This window comes from Alligator sinensis, unplaced genomic scaffold (genome assembly GCF_000455745.1).
Source record: "Alligator sinensis unplaced genomic scaffold, ASM45574v1 scaffold157_2, whole genome shotgun sequence".
Classification (NCBI taxonomy): domain Eukaryota; kingdom Metazoa; phylum Chordata; order Crocodylia; family Alligatoridae; genus Alligator; species Alligator sinensis.
In genome coordinates, this window is record NW_005842107.1 from 1,569,302 (window position 1) to 1,585,655 (window position 16,354).

The window sequence follows — 16,354 nt, forward strand, 5'->3', positions numbered from 1 at the left end:
TTTCCACTTGGTGTGAGGAAGCAGGGAAAAAAGGAACCCTTTGGGACCAATGAGCAATAAACAGGCCAGCTGCTGGGTGAGATCTCCAGGGACAGTGTGCTTGGAAGAAAGGCAGTAAAAGAGAGAAGGCAGATTGAAGGACCTAGGGAAATGGGTGGAGGATGTCACAATACCAGAGCCACTGCCTACTGCCTCTGCTTGCACCTATGAGGTTTCTGTGCTGGGTGAGATCTCCAGGGACAGTGTGCTTGGAAGAAAGGCAGTAAAAGAGAGAAGGCAGATTGAAGGACCTAGGGAAATGGGTGGAGGATGTCACAATACCAGAGCCACTGCCTACTGCCTCTGCTTGCACCTATGAGGTTTCTGTCCAGGCAGAACTGTTCACCACTGAGGCTTCCACCCAGGTCCAGGTTTGATGCTGTGGGGACTGCAGCTTTCAGGTTCCTTCTAGTGATGGCCAGGTCAGGGAGTGCCTGCAGTGTGAGCAGTGCTTCCTGGTGGTGTCTCTCAGGGAACAGGCAAGAGAGCTATAAGAAGAGGTGGGAGGCCCTGAAGCATCCTCCGCCATGAGGAGTTCATCAAGTCAATGCTGGAGATCTCCAGAAGTATGGAGAAAGAAATGCCAGAGGTAGCCTAGAGAAGAGAGAGGACATGGACCCCCAGGAGGGTGGAAGATGGAAGTTTGTGACCTCTGGCAACAAGCAGAAATCTTCACCTCCTCCTGCAGCAGTTCATCTGGAGAACAGATATGGAGCCCTAGCAAACAGAAAGGGAGGAGCACATTCCATTGGTGGAAGAGGACAAGCCAAGCCTCACCAAGGTGGGAAAGTTCGAGACAACCACCACAAAGACGAAGTGATGGCTGGTGGTGGTCGAAGACTTCCTTCTGCGGAGGACGGAGAAAGCCATCTATCAACCTTACCTTTTGTCTCAGAAGGTCTGTTGCTTGCCCAGAGCCCAGATCTGAGATGTCATGGAGGGATTACGGAGACTCATCCAGCCCTCTGACTACTACCCTATGCTGCTCATTCATGTGTGCACCAATGATACTGCCAGGGGACACCCTAAACATACCAAAAGGGGCTACAGGGCTCTGGGTGCAAGGTTGAAGGGGTTTGGGGCTCAGGTGGTGTTCTCTTCAATCCTTCTATTCAAGGGGAAGGGCCCAGGCAGGAGCAAGTACATCCTTCAGATCCATACCTGGCTGTGCAGGTGGTGTTGCCAGCAGGGCTTTGATTTCTTTGAGCGTGGGATGTTGTTCCAAGAAGAAGAGTTTCTGGGAAGAGACGAGATTCAGCTGACAAAGAGAGGGAAGAGCATATACTCATATAGCTTTGCTAACCTAGTGAGGAGGGCTTTAAACTAGGTTCACTAGGGAATGAAGATGAAAGCCCTGAAGTAGTGGGGAAGTGGGTGACCTGAAGGAAAGGGGGCAACAGGGAAGGTACTGTCATACTTCCTCAGAAATCAAGGCAATAGGGTTACCTTAGGTGCCTGTACACAAATGCACAGAGCTTAGTAAACCAGCAGGACGAATTGGAAATCCTTGTACAATCACAGAACTATAACATGATTGGAATAACAGACTTGGTGGGAGCTTGCATGACTGGAGTACTGTCATGGATTGGTGCAAACTGTTCAGGAAGGACAGGCAGGAGAGAAGAGGAGGAGGAACTGCACTTTATGTAAAAGAGCCATATGATTGCTCAAAGCTCCAGTATGAAACTGGAGATAGGCCTGTTGAGAGTCCCTGGGTTAGGGTCAGAGGGGAGAGCAACAAGGGTGATGTCATGGTGGGGGTCTGCTATAGACCACCAAACCAAGAGAAAGTGGTGGATAAGGCTTTGTTCAAAAAACCTGTTTCCCAGTTACAGGTCCTGGTTCTCATGGGGAACTCCAACCACCCTGACATCTGCTGGGAGGCCAATATAGCACTGTGCAGGCAATCCAGGAAGTTTCTGGAGAGCGTTACGGACAACTTCCAGGTGCAAGTGGTGGAGCAGCCAACTAGGGGCCATGCTCTTCTTGACTCAGCACCACGCTGGTCACAAACAGAAAATAATTAGTGGGGAATGTAGTAGTGGATGGCAACTTGGGCAGCGGTGACTACAAAATGATTGACTTCAGGATCCTGGGGAAAGGGAGGATGGAGTGCAATAGAGTAGGGGCCCTGGACTTCAGCAAAGCAGACTTAGACTCACTCAGGAAACTCATAGGCAGGATCCCCTGGGAAGCCAGTCAGAGGGAGAGGAGTCCAGAAGAGCTGGCTGTACTTTAAAGAAGTCTTACTGAGAGTGTAGGAACAAACGATCCCAATGTGCAGGAAGTCTAGCAAGTATGGCAGAAGACCAGCTTGGCTTAGCAGGAAACTCTTTAGTAAACTAAATCACAAAAAGGAAGCTTATAAGAAGTTTCTACAAGTATGTTGGTAGCAAGAGGAGGATCAGGGAAACTGTGGGTCCCTTACTGAATGGGGGAGGCAACTTTGTGGCAGAGGGTGCAGAAAGGCTGAAGTGCTCAATACCATTTTCACCTCAGTCTTCACAGGCAAGGTCAGCTCCCAGGCTATTGCACTGGTCAGCACAGTTTGGGGAGGAGGTGAACAGCTAACAGTGGCAAAAGAACAGGTTAGGGTTTATTTAGAAAAGCTGGACATATCAAAGTCCATGGGGCTGGATGGGATGCACCCAAGGATGCTGAGGGAGTTGGCTGATAAGACTGTAGAGCCACTGGCCATCATCTTTGAAAAGTCATGATCAAGAGAGGCTCCAGATGATTGGAAAAGGGCAAACGTAATGACCATATTTTAAAAAAGGGAAAAAGAAGATCCAGGGAAGTACAAACCAGTCGGCCTCACCTCGGTCCCTGGAAAAATCATGGAGCAGATCCTCAAGGAATCCATTTCTAAGCACTTGGAAGAAAAGAAGGTGATTAGGAACATGCAGCATGGATTCACCACAGGCAAGTCATGCCTGACCAACCCGATTGCCTTCTATAAGATGACTGGCTCTGTGGATGCGTGGAGACCGGTGGATGTGGTGTACTTTGATTTTAGCAAGACTTTTGATACAGTGGACATATTGGAGAGAGTCCAGCGGAGGCCAATAAAAATGGTGAAGGGACTGGGGCACATGACTTCTGAGGAGAGGCTGAGGGACTGTGCTTATTTAGTCTAGAAAATAGGAAACTGAGACGGGATTTGATAGCGGCCTTCAACTACCTGAAGTGTGGTTTGAAAGAGGACAGAGCTAGACTGTTCTCAGTGGCGGCAGATAGCAGAACAAGGAGTAATGGTCTCAAGTTGCAGCAAGGAAAGTTTAGGTTAGATATTAGGAAGAATTTTCTCACTAGGAGGGTAGTAAAGCACTTGAACAGGTCACCCAGAGAGGTTGTGGAATATTCATCCTTGGAGGTTTTTTAGATGTGGCTAGACAAATCTTTGGCTGGGATAATCTCGCTGGGGGCTGGTTCTGCTTTGAGTAGGGGGTTGGACTGGATGACCTCCTGATGTCCCTTCCAACCCTAATATTCTATGATTCCTTACGTAAAGGTTATTGCGTTTTGTTCTCTCTTTTATTATTTTGCAGAATGACTATGGATTAAGTGAAGAACATTTCACCCAAAGGGGTGACTATTATGTTTGCTTTTCTGCAGTTACATATCTGCATCTCAAACACCAAAAATATGAGTTATAAAGGTCTTTTTCATACCTCTTGCCATATCAGCATGCTTTATATCATTTTTACTCAAGTAACTTAATTCATTCTTTCTCCATTTATATGGAGCTGACAATCTTCTTTTACTAAGCACTGACCTATGTTTTGTTAACATTGTTCCATCAGAAGTATGAAGCTGAAGACTCCTGAATATGAACCTACTCACCAAGATATCTTGGCTACCGATAGAAAAGCTAAAGAAAATATGAAAGTCTTCCAATACTTTGATCCTTATTCTTCTCATCAACTCTATGACCCTCAACTTGCATTGTCAGTATCTTTTTGCTATAGAATGAATCACTGATCCGTGCGCCGATTCTTCAAAGCCTATATGTGATCAAACTAACTTCAGTCAAAAAAGAAAACATGATTTCACTAAATCACTTGAAATCAAACAAGGCTTTGGTGCAGAAAACAAAAAAGGTAGGAATTTCACTACAAAAATCTAGTTCTTTGCTCTGTGCAAGATATTACTACTACTTGCTTTATTTTTATTAGACACAGTCTATATAAAGAACTTCTTACATTCTTTCTGCTGTTTGTATTATCTAAGCACATCCAAGCTTTTTTTTTAAATAAAGATTTAATAATGGTAACCACTTTTCCAAAAGATACAAGCAAAAGACAGGTTACAGCTATGATTTTTTTTTTTTTAAATGTTGCCCCTATTATTTTGCAAACAAAAGAAAAAGAGAGGCCCAGAAAATGGCCAAGTGAGGGGTTACTCATTAGCTGGAAGTGACTTCTACAGTCTACAATGAGGTCTCTTGATCATTTGCTACTGGTCAACAGTCTCATTGCCCCAGCGGAAAGCAGATGTCATAGGAGAGGCAATCTCTCATAGAAGGCTTTGAATATCAGGCAGAGAACTGAAGTGGACTTTGTGTTCAACAGAGACACAGTGCAAAGATGAGAGCAGTAGGGTAATGTATTAACCATGACCTGCATTACTTAACAGACTGATGTTTTGTACCATTGCAGCTTCTTCAAAGGGGTGTAGCTTCCCTCTGAGGTATAACAGTCTTTCAGGAATCAAGGCTACAGGCAATGAATGCATGGAACTCCATAGCTAGATCTTAGCCTAATAGGCAAGGGTGCAATCTTCCAACTAGAAAGGTGTGTGATGTGCCTTTGTCCATGTCTATTTGGACATTCAGAAGCAACAAAACCAACGGAACTCCGGGGCTGTGGATCAGCATAACAATGTGAGAGCATAAAGGGGGATTACTGCATTGGCAATTATCTAATAGACATGATGAAGGTTTTATAAATCATCTTTACTTTAAATACAAAACTGACTGTCATCTTGTAATCTTTTGTGTCTATGACAGTCATACCTAGATCTTGGATAATGCTATTTGATCTTACAGGGCCTTATAGAGAGATCAATGCTATGCCCGTTTTACAGATGGGGAAAAGCCAAACAAAGCACAGTGAAATGACTTGCCTAAGGCCATCCAACAAGCCATTTAGCTAAGTAAGAAATACACTGTAGGTCTCCTGAAACCTACTCCAGTGTTTTTGCCCCTCAGTCATACCACCTTCCTGAATGAAAAACCCAATTTCTTTGCCCTTTAATGTAAGCGCTCTGTTATTGGCCTATTTAATAAAAGAAGCTGACAAAGGGTGTTATATTTTATACAATAAAAGAAAAATAAGGAGAGGTGAAGAAGAGGACCGTTTTCTATCATTTATGAGGCAGTTGGCTTGTTGTGTAAGAGGGGGTGCATCTACACGTGCATTTATGTCGTATTAAATGTACTGTGCAGTAAATGGAAATAGGCCAGTGTCCTGACATGCAGGCATTAAAGCACATTAACGCTTTATGTGGTCTGAGTCGGGACTAAAGTCCCAGGTCATTCCACACACACAGTGTTACTGGGCAGTAAGGCATCTACACATGTGTTACTGGGCAGTAACTAATTGGGTGTAAATTTGATACCTGCATGGTGCAGGTATCAAATTTAGGCCCAAGTTGGCAGCAGTCACCATAGTTACTGTGCAGTACAGGTGTGCACGTGTAGATGAGTGCCTGTACTATGCAGTAATTTTAAGTTACTGAGCAATAATTTAGGTTACTGCGCAGTAAATGTGCACATGTAAACGCACCCAAGGTATATCACTAGTGATTGGAACAAGGAACTGCATGCATGTCTCCTGGGTCTGTTCATGCCTTTTTTTCCTACCTACCTTCTGTTTAACCTTTCTGTACCATGGTTTCCTCATCTGTAAACTAGACAGAATACTCCAGAAGGATGTTGTTCTAAATTTCTTGAAAGGGCTCTTTTGAAAATTGGCATAAACATTATCTAGAAAAAAATACTTCCCAGGACTCTCTTTTTGCTATTTACTTATTAAAGAGTAATGATTACTTCCCTTTGTTCCTGTACAAAAAAACCCTCTCAATATTGCTTTAACTAGTTCAGCCCAGTGTAATCACATACATAAAATGCAACCACCAAGGATAATGGCTATACAATGACTGATTAAGAAATATTTACAAATATGTCCCAAAAATTATTTTGTCATTTCTATAGGTTATAGTTCTTGAAAATGCCTCTCCTCCTCCTCCCTCATAAAAATCATTATAAACTAAATATATTTAGTAATAACTTGTTGGACACGGCTGAAAGAAAAATCACACGAGGCTGAACAAACTATTGCTTTATGAAAAGATATGGCTTACATTTGATGAGATCCATGCAGAGTAGTCACATGGGAATCCACACTATACCATTTTGGGATTAATGCTACTTCTCTGGAATTTTAAAACATGACTTTCCATCTGTTTGATATCTCTTACAGTTAACGTGTTGCTTGGTCTCCCTCATCTCTATGGCTCACAACTGACTATACTTTCTTGTGTATTATTTTCTGGGTTTCTTACCATGACCTGAAGCCCATACTTACACAAATCTCCTTTTAAATCTCAGCCTGTTTTCACAGAAGTATTGAGTGCTCAGAAATCCAAAGAGAAGCTGCAGGGCCTAAGGCCAGATTTACTCATCCTGGCAAGCACAAATATTCCTATCAGCTTCAACACAATAAAATATTATGGCCTTGACCCAGACCACCATTAAATGCATTCTTAATTCCATCTCCGTTCAAGACAGCACTTAAGAATGTATCTCAATCCCTCACTGACCTTAATGGAACTCAATCTCATGCTTAAGGGCCTTGTTGCACCTTACACTGAGTTGGGCAAGTGTTGATGAATGTTAGTACAAGCTTGGAGTTTGGATCACTCATAAGTTCAGGTCACCGGGGGTCTGGAGGACTGAAAGATAAGAATCCCACCCCCTCCCATTACAGGGATTCACCTGTTCTGTCATCACCACCACCACCACCACCTCCAGGCTCTCTCTTGCCTCTGCCCCATCCCCATGGCATGACCCATCCCTGCCTACTCCCTTGGGACAGATAGTGAGGGCAGCCAGAAGTAAGTGGGAGGGAGCGCAGTGAGCACAGTGAAGGGAGCACAGTGAGCAGAGATCCAGGGTGTTGAGGAGAGGTGGGGGGCAGTGGGCCCAATCCAGGCCACTAGAGGTGGGGGGCAGGTGGACTGTTTACTAACTAAGGTATAGATTAGAGTAGCTCCACCTTAGTACACTACAAGCTGTGTAGTGCAGATCATAAATAACCCTGCCATGGAGTGGCATCACTTTAAGATGCATAACAAGGGCTTCAAACCAGTTTATTATTATTGTTTCTTGCATGAAGAGCTGCTCACCAGTTTGAGTAAGAAATCTATAATTGTCCCAAAAGGTACATGCAGACATTTGCCACACACACAAATACTTGAAGTTGTGTGATCATAGATTAGGAGAAGCGTGTGAACATATCTGCTGGTCCCAGAAGCTGTGCTGGAAACCTGGTATAAATAACTCAGGGTGGGGAGAGGACCAGGCAGTACTGGGAGAAGGGGTAGCAGATCCACGGTGGGAACACTGGACCGACTGGTGGGGCTGGCAGGTCTGTGACAGTTAGTTTAGGGGCTAAGCATAGCCCAGTTGTGGGGGAAAGGGGGTAGGAAGAGCACAGTCCTGAGGCTGGGATGATCAGATGTGCAAACGTTGGGTAGACTGGGCTAACCTGTTCCCAAACTAAGTTAGTTTGCTGCCTCAAGTGAACTTACTTAGTTTGAGCCTGCCATTTTTTGCCTGCTTTAACCTCCCCAAATGCATGTCCAGATTGGCACTCAGATTGACCAGATCCTAGTTCGGTCAATCTAAATGCAACATCAGCACATACCCTAAGAGCCTTGCATCCAGAAAGCAGATTTATAGAAATGATCCCCATTTTACTGAAATGGTTATTAGAGTGAGGCATGGAGTTAATTTATCAGTGGCATGCTTTCTCAGTATATTTAACTTTATGGGTTTTATTTTTACAATGTTTACATTATTTAAAGCATCTTCAGGAAAGAAAATAAAATACACATCACAGGGTAATGAGAAAAAATGGTGCTTTTTTAATTGCAAACCAGCACGATATATTCCTGCATGTTTGCTATAGGGAACTCTTAAACAATTTAGTTAAGAATATAAAAATACAAAATGGATAAGTGGAGTACAAAATCTAATTGGAGACATTTGTAAAATCATGTGTGTTTACACAAACTTTTAAATATTAATTAAACTGCCTTTTAAAACTCTAATATTCATGTTGCTGACTTACATTGTTGAAATTACATAATTTTATGACAAACCTGCATAACGATTCAGACTTTTTTTTTTATTGCGCTTCCTGGATAGCTCCAGGAAGCGTAATAGTATTATTATTCATCTGTATGATCTCCGGAAGCAATATTTGTCAAGAAACTGTGAAACTGGATATTAATGTGATGAATAATATCTACATCAGAGTCTGTGGCCAGCTTGTAGGCCAGCTTGCAGAGACACTAAAAGCAAGGGATGTAGTTGTCATGGGTGATTTTAATTACCCGGACATCTGCTGGGAGGAGCAGTCAGCCGGGACGGACCGCTCCAGGAGGTTCTTGCTCGAGTTGCAGGACCTCCACTTGATTCAGGAGGTGCACAGTCCCACCAGAGGAGATGCCCTGCTGGACCTGGTCCTGGCCGCAGGCGACGACCTCGTAAGAGGCCTCCAGGTTCTTGACCACCTGGGCAATAGTGATCACCGCGTGCTGGAATTCACCATCCAGCGTAGAGTGTCAAGGGCCTGCAGCAAGGTGGTAGCCCTAGACTTCAGGAGGGCCAACTTCAGTGAGATGAGGAGATTAGTGGGAGAGGAACTGGGGTCCTTGAGGGCAGAGGAACTCAGCGTCCAAGAGGAGTGGTCGTTCCTCAAGGAAACGATACTCGGGGTCCAAGGGGTGTCCATCCCGACAAGAAGCAAGGGCGGGAGGAGTGTCCGGAAGCCCCCCTGGCTCACCAAGGGTGTCCGGGAATGCCTGCTTGCCAAAAGGGTGGCGTACGCCCGGTGGAAGGGGGGTGTAATCTCCAAAGAGGAGTATACCTCCTCTGCTCGGGCCTGCAGGCGGGCTGTTAGGAAGGCCAAGGCGGAGATAGAGCTCGGATTAGCGTCCAGGATTAAGGATAACAAAAAGTCCTTTTTCAAATATATTGGGAGGATGAAGAAGGCGCCGGGTAATGTGGGGCCCCTGCAGGATATGCGGGGCAATCTGGTGGTTGCGTCAGAGGATAAAGCGGACCTCTTTAACCAATTCTTCACCTCCGTTTTCTTGTGCAGGGACCGGGACTTCCCTGCTGTGATAGAAGCCGGACGCGAGGGGATCGCCTTCAGACCTCAGGTTGGGGAGGACCGGGTTAGAGAGCTTCTGGAGGGGCTGGACGCGTTCAAGTCAGCGGGTCCGGATGCTCTCCACCCCAGGGTGCTGAGGGAGCTGGCTGGGGTTATTGCAGGGCCCCTGGCACGGCTCTACGAGCGATCGTGGTGCTTGGGCCAGGTGCCAGACGATTGGAAGGTAGCTAATGTGGTCCCCATCTTCAAAAAAGGGAAAAGGGAGGACCCGGGCAATTATAGGCCCGTCAGTCTTACCTCAATCCTGGGGAAGCTCTTTGAGAAGATCATCAAGGAGCACATTTGTGATGGGCCGGCATCCGAGATGATGCTCAGGGGCAATCAGCATGGATTTATTAGGGGGAGATCATGTCAGACCAACCTGATTGCCTTTTATGATCAGGTCACAAAGGCCATGGATGCAGGTGTCGCGGTGGATGTAGTCTTTCTGGACTTCAGCAAGGCCTTTGACACCGTCTCTCACCCCATCCTAATTAATAAACTAGGCGACTGTGGCATAGATGCCTACACGGTCAGATGGATTGCAGATTGGCTGAAGGGTCGCACTCAGAGGGTGGTGGTGGATGGATCATATTCGACTTGGGGGGAGGTGGGTAGTGGAGTCCCTCAGGGCTCGGTCCTGGGCCCTGCGCTGTTCAATGTCTTCATCAGCGATCTTGATGTTGGGGTGGAGAGCAACCTGTTTAAATTCGCTGATGACACCAAAATTTGGGGGGAGGTGAGCACGCTAGCAGGGAGAGAGAGATTGCAGAAGGATCTGGATAGGTTACAGGGGTGGGCAGACAGGAACAGGATGCGTTTCAATACGGACAAGTGCAGGGTGCTGCACTTGGGTAGTAGGAACCAGCAGCACACTTATAAGATGGGGAGCTCCCTACTTGAGAGCACGGAGGCGGAAAGGGATCTTGGTGTCATTATTGACTCCAAGATGAACATGGGCCGACAATGCGAGGTCATGGTTGGCAGGGCTAACCGGACCTTGTCGTGCATCCACAGGTGCATCTCGAGTAGAGCCAGGGAGGTGATCCTCCCCCTCTATGCGACGCTGGTCAGGCCGCAGCTGGAGTATTGTGTCCAGTTCTGTGCGCCCCATTTCAGGAGGGATGTGGACAACATGGAGAGGGTCCAGAGGAGGGCCACCCGCATGATCCGGGGACAACAGGGCAGACCCTACAGTGAGAGACTGCGGGACTTGAACCTATTCAGCCTCCACAAGAGAAGGCTGAGGGGGGACCTGGTGACCGTCTATAAACTCACTAGGGGGAACCAGAAGGGTTTGGGGGAGACGCTGTTTCCCCTAGCCCCTGCTGGCATAACAAGGAATAATGGGCACAAGTTGATGGAGAGGAGGTACAGATTGGACATCCGAAAAAACTACTTCACAGTCAGGGCGGTTAGGTCCCTTCCGACCCTAAAACTATGAAACTATGAAACTATGTGCAGGCTCTCTAATGGGTTAATTCCACTAAGTAAAGCCTAGCAGCTGATGGGTGTTGGCCAAAACACTACAGTAACCAAACTTGGGACACCAATTTTAATATAAAAAATAAGTTCTCTTTATGACTTTTACTATAATACCATAAAAAGGAAAGGTTAAAACATTATTTAAATGCATAGCAGATTGACTAATTAACTGAAAATATGTATTGAAGATAAGCTAAGTTGTGAAACAGGGTCACTTAAACTTATTTGTTCCAAAAATTGTCACCAATTTGCTCAAGAAAATGTCAGTTTCCCCAAGTCTGGAATTACACAATAAAACTTTAATCAGACACAGCCACATAATGATTTTTTTTTCCCTTTAGCACGAATATTTTAACCAGCAACCTTATTACTCCTGGCCAGGTAGTGCATATATATTATTTGTGAGAGAACGTACTGCAATTTATGTCAAAATATGTGTAATAGAAACCACAGGCATATTATTAGTCAAAGAAAGGTATAAAGAAGTCAGTGCAATTTAATATTATTTGTCACTTCAGATTGTAAGACTCTAGATTTGTCAGCATCATGGATATACTGATGGAACTCCTCCAAACAAGCAAACGCCCACTCTTCTCAGGATACAAACAGGACTTGTACTATTTACTGCTGATATATTTTAAACAGTTACCCTCTGGTTCACAAAGCACATGATGATATGAATCTATCCCAATCCCAGCTAGGAAGCCCTGGCTCTTTTATTCAATTGGCGGCAATGTATGCTTTTTTCTACCTGTGTAATACCTTGTTCTGTCCTAAGCATTTCAAGATAATGGCTATCATATTTATGCCGCAAAATCCTCATCTACGTAGTAAAATAATGGCATATTTTGGCACAGTCAGCAGAAGACTCAGCTATGGAAATCAAGATTCCTTTTTGAATATGTAATTTACCTTGCTTCTGGGACTCCTAGGAGACTAAGATGTAAACTGGAACATGTAGCCATCTACACCTCATTTCTTTTTCTCAGAGCCATTTATTTATAATAAAAACAACAACCCTTACCTCCTACATGGTGATTTTCATTAGTAGATCTCCAAGTCAGTATCATCTCCCCCATTTTACAGATGGGAAAATTGAGACAAAGAGATGAAGGGAGTTGCTCAGGGTCATTCCACAACCTAGTGGCAGAGCTGGGAATACATCCCTTAGTCCTACTCTAGTATTCTTCCCTACTAGGTATCTCTGCCTATCCCATGTCCAACATTAGCCACTAACCAGGCATTTGCTGACTATGCTAGTGGAAAAAAATCCACTCAAGTTTATTGTAGAAATCTAACTTTTTTCCCCCCAGTCTCTTCTTTTAAGGGAACATACAGACATTCAGGGAGGTTAGGGGAAGTTAGATCAAGTTAAAGATAGGCACCGTATCTGCAATAAGTTGGGATAGGAGGGCTAGCTGGGGGTTGCTTGTGGGGATTGAGAGAGACAAGCAGTCTCTGGGGTGGGGGTCAGGGAGATCGGGGGGGCAGGTGGGATCCTTGGGAGAGTTGCTGGGGTCCAGGAGGGTTTGGTGTGATCAGGGGGCCTTATGGGCTTGGGGGGATGGGGCCTGGGGAGATGGGATGCTCTGTCTCCCAGCCCACAGAAGCAGGGGCTATTTTTAGCCCACTGGCCCATTCCCATCCCCAGATGAACAACCCTTCCCAACTTGGCTGTCCCTCCTCCCACTGGGGCTTACTTGTTTGGCTCCTAGTATTGATGAACCGTGATAAGACCTGCACTGGGAGCTGCTCATGGGGTTGTAGGGTTTAGAGGTATCATGAGGGGGTGGGGATGACTGGTCCAAGGGGGAGGCATTGTCCATCTGGGCATAGGAGGAAGGGGCTGGAGGCTAAAAATAGCCCGGTGCCAGGGGGGGTGGGTAGGAAAAGCACAGCCCTGGATCTGGGGCCAGCAGCTAGGTCTTCTCAGCCTTGGGGCTGCACTGGGAACTGTACAGAAGTTTGGGACAGTTATCTTATCCTCAAAAATTGCCAACCCAATCTAAGTTACACTACCTCCGAGGTAGGGTTAACTTAGATCAGGTTGCCCATTTTAGACCAATCTAACTGTCCTTAACTACTGTACAGTTTGCACTTAGACCAGTCTAACTAGTGTACAGTCCACATACAGGCAAACTAATTTTAATCAGGTGACCATTTTTAACTCAATCTAACTCCCCACAACCTCCCTAAATATGTGTACCTAGCCTTAGTGTTGTATCACAACTAGAATATAAAGCTGGTCATATATTACAGAACAATGAACAGAACCTAGCCATTATTTGATTCAGCCATAAACATTTGGTAGTCATGAATATTCATGCTGCCTTGTTTTGAGACAAACATACATAATCATATGTGAATGATGGTTTTAATGCACAAATAATAATCATTATTTTTTCCTTCTGTCTAAAAAGCTTCAGTCTTCCTATCAAGGAACAGAAATGATGACATATTATGAATAACAAACACTGAATAGCTGCATTGAGCACTTCATGAATAGGCTAAAAATTCTGTCCAAACTGTAAGATAAATATTTATACATTTATTAATAGATCTGCTGAAATCAGCATTGGGTTTGAGAATAAAAAGACTACACAACAAATAATTTCAGCAGTTCTACTGAAATGATTCAATTCACAGACACTGTAGAATGAAGCTATAAAGAAACAGGAATACAGCTTTCTCCCTACACCCTCATTGCTTTTCCCTATTCCACTTCTAACAAGGCACTCCAAGAATCTCTGCAAGCAGTGATTTTCCCTCATGTTTGACTATGTCTACACTGAAAGCTGACTTGAGTGTTTTCCTAAAACCCATTTCCCATTAACAATCTCTTGTACCGCCCTTTGCTCAATGCCCTACAACGGTCCTTCCCAACTCTGTGAGCTCTGCTGAACTTCCCTCTACTGTTCACCTCTTAGCATACCCCTTTCTGCAATTTGCTTGGATCTTATCTACACAGTGCAGACTGAGGGGAGAAAATGCAGCACCAGAATCCCATATTTTCCCATTTCTGTCTTTCCATTCTCTAACCCCTCTTCTTTGGAAGAAGTTTGGAAGGACAGACAAGTAGTCCCAAGGCCAATTCCTAGAAGCATTAGGCTTTGCATGGCACATCTGTGGTACATCTTTGCGATGCAGTGGCTAAACATAAGTGGCTTTGGTTCAAAGCATGATGTACACAGGGAAAGGGTGGCTTAGGCTGGGTGAGGATGACCTCATATTAAACCTAAGTATCAGTGGGTGCATCTACACAACACGCTTAATTCACAGTAGACTAATTCTACTGCACATTAGCATGTCACAGCAAAAGCCTTGTTAAGGTGACAATATTTGGATCTTGGGGAGCACTGGCTTTGCAGCTGAATAAAGGCATGACCTGTGGCCTAGTGAAGCTGCTGACCACAAGGCAGAATGATATATTAAAAGTATATTGCAAGGTGCTTAGGCAAACAGATTTTGCTTGTGAATGCTTATGCTAAGCCAGCCATTTGCTTATGCTAAGCAACCATCTTAATTGTGTCAACCATTTCCTAAAAAAGCAGCAAGTGAATCTGTGCGAGTCTGTGTGCTGTGAATGAGGTGACATTTTAGGAATGTGGAAGATGGTACAATATTGGACAGAAAAAACATACTGGAATATGGAAAACAACACTTAATTGGTAACAGAATCCGAAATGAACATATGCAAAAAGGTGAATGGTGATTGGTGAAGAAGCCTCCAGAAGCTTCCAGGTTTTGGTCAAAGTCCGCCCATTGACCAAAGAAAAGGAGTCAATGTCTTAGACACGCGCTCATAGCCAAAAGACATGTCAATGAATGAAAAGCATAGGCAAATCCATGCTAATGAAGCAAACAGTAAATAGAGGCAGAGCTTGAGATAGGAGGAGAAATGGGTGGAGCATAGGAGGGGCGAGGGTAAAATGAATGGTAATGAGCATAAATCAAAGTGTATAAATGTGGGAAAAAGCTATTGTTCAGTGCAGGTCCCCAGTTTGCTGTTTTTTGGGACCTTTCTCCGAATCTGTCTCTATTTTGAATAAAGCTGTTGTGAGCAATGCGTGCTGATGTTTGCTCCCTGCTTGCTCTGGCTAATGAGTAACAGGATCCATGACCAATTGGATCGTCGTCTCCCTAGTCGTTGGGCACCGCATGGAGTTGGGGTCTAACGGTGCTAATGCACTAACGTGCGGTAGAATTAGTCTACTGAGCATTCAGCATCACAAAAAGACCATGCACCATTGCTACTGTGGAGTAGCACTGGCTACTGTGCGTTTAGTTAGTACTTCATATTAGAGGCACTCAACTTAATACACAGTAGCAACAGCATATTAATGCACATGTAGATGCTCCCAGTGAAGACAGCCCATTAGGACTAAAACCTATTTTGCCTTATGCACTGAGATGACACATCCACTGCTACAGAACTGCAGGTTTTGGCAGTTATGCACAGCTTGGGATTCTATGTCAGCCTGTATGTGTATCTAGGAGGAGAGAAAGAAGGAAGGGAAACAAGAAAAAAGGAAGGGAAATAACCTTAGTTTCTTAGAGAAGGAAAGCAAAGATATTTTAAAGTTAGGATTGTAGTTAAACTTGCTGTATGATTTTTTCCCCCCCGTTTTCATGATTATTTATGTAAATATTTTATTTTCTTTCAATGGACATGTTAAGCTGTGGGTTCCCAACATATCAGGTTGTGTAAATAAATCGAGCCAAAATTCTGGAACTGTATCAATAAGCTATTTTCTAACAACCACCACCAAAAATTATAAAAATTACCACATTTTCATCTAATTGCACCCCAAGCCATAAATCATCAATAGTGTTTAACTAATATTGAACAGTTTCTTAGCTCTTCCCTTTACATTGTGAAAATGAATAGACAACAAATGGCATTAGATGTTAACATCAGCTAACTGTTCTTGAAAGCAGAAAATACTTTACAGAGAAATTTGGACTGGGTGTGATTTTTCTCAATATACATTTATTTAATGGTGAGGAATTTGTGGATGGGTATTGTAATTAGTGTGTGTAGAGATGCTGATATGTAACTGGGTGTGAGTACAAGTCTAGATGGATTGCTTGCTGTTAGTGAAGAAACAAAGAATTCCACTAGCAACATATGGCACAGAGGAAGACTGCAGAAGTTAAAGCTGTCCTGGGTCAGCCTTAGCATATACTCCTGATTTATTTCCCCATGACTACTTTTGAAGAAGAGAATATGGTTTATTGACATTCTTTTCCATTTGCGTAGCTCTGCATCTTTTTTTCTTTTTCTTTTACTCTGCATTCATCTAGTATTCAACTGAACATGTTAGCACCTATGAAAGTGCAACTTGCCTTTTCTGCACTATATACAGACTTCTGTTGGACTGGGATTTCAC